The following is a 1,615-nucleotide window of genomic DNA, read 5'->3' as shown; positions in this document are numbered from 1 at the left end:
TTCTAACTAAATGACATTCCATTTATTCATACAAACAATCATAAAAAAGAGAAAATAAACTCAAACAAACAAAACAAAACAAAACAAAAATAATTTTGAAAAAAGGGTGGAGACAAAACAAACCGAAACGACTTGTCTGACCTGGTCGAACAAATCGTACATGTGTCTTTCATCGATATCAAGGTCCAGATCCCCAATGTACAACGATGTCGTAACAAATTGCTTCGATGCATTCACAGTACCTTCTGCCGTTGTCGGTAAAGGAGCGGCTGTGACGCTATTTTGCAGATCGAACAGCGTTGTGGCCTCCATCACCATCGTCACCTCACTTCTCTTCCTTTCTCTCTCAATGTAGCCTCCTTTTTCAATCCATCACCGTCGTCGCCTCCTTTTACTCCTTCTTCCGTTGTGCTTCTTTTCGTCACTGTGTTATTTTTTTCTCTGTTTCGTTCTGTTTTTCACTCTCTTTATCTCTCTCTTTCTGTATTATCAGTTGTCACTGTTACTACTTTCATCAGTAGCAAACTCTTTGCTTTTTCATCCTCTTCGATGATAGCTCCACTTGTGTTTACTTAATCAGAGAAAAAATGAGCGCAAGACAGAAAGAAGAGAAAGAGAGATAGAGAGAATCTAGCAAAGAATTCATTTTTAACCTAAATTTAAATCAGTATACTCAAAAGGAAAATATTGCACTTAACTCAATCATTCCTTTTAAACAGTATGTTGAAAACAATCAAACAAACAAATAACCATTTGTAACATTAGTTTTGAATTAATGTTAAAATAATAAGGATAAAGTGTATTATATTTTTATCCATCATAAATAATTGAAATAGTTTTTCGATCCTTATTTTATCTGTGTCACTTGTCAACCAAATAAACTTAGCACTTCTTGTCACAAAAAAAGTGGTAAGTTACCGAAAAAAAAATTTAGCACTTGTCAAATATTTAGCTATGACACTTGTCAAATAAAGACCACAACTACATTCCTATTATATATTTATAGATTATAGATATCATAAATAATTGAAATAGTATTTAGATCCTTGTTTTATCTGTGTCACTTGTGAACTAAATAAACCTAACACATGTCAAGTATTTAGCTATGACACTTGTCAATTAAATAAACCTAACATTTGTCATCAAGTATTTAGCTATCACACTTGTCAACCAAATAAACCTATTATATATTAATAGATAATAAGATTTGTATTCTTCCATTCAACACTTAATCCTCTTATTCCCATTTTTTCTATTTTCAATTATTTGATATGGATAACAACTAAACCCTAGAAAAAAATAAAATTGAATGAATAATAATGACTCAAAGTCTTAAACATATGTAAAACATTTTATCAAAAAATATAAAAAATAAAAAAAATTAAACATTTACTTGAAAGTTTGATGAAAAAAATAGTGAAAGCAAGGGAGAATGAGTTATCATGTTGTTTGTAGATCAAAGAGGAAAATGCATTTTTAATTTTTAAATTTTTTTTATAAAATATGATTTTTTATCATTTAATATTTTTTTATATATTTTTTTTTACTTAAAAAGATAACTTTTATATATACAAACTTTTATATATAAAGAGATTAGACTTCTATATATACTAAA

This window comes from Arachis hypogaea, chromosome 13 (genome assembly GCF_003086295.3).
Source record: "Arachis hypogaea cultivar Tifrunner chromosome 13, arahy.Tifrunner.gnm2.J5K5, whole genome shotgun sequence".
In the NCBI taxonomy this organism is placed as follows: Eukaryota; Viridiplantae; Streptophyta; class Magnoliopsida; order Fabales; family Fabaceae; genus Arachis; species Arachis hypogaea.
Note: the sequence above shows the minus strand (reverse complement) of the source record.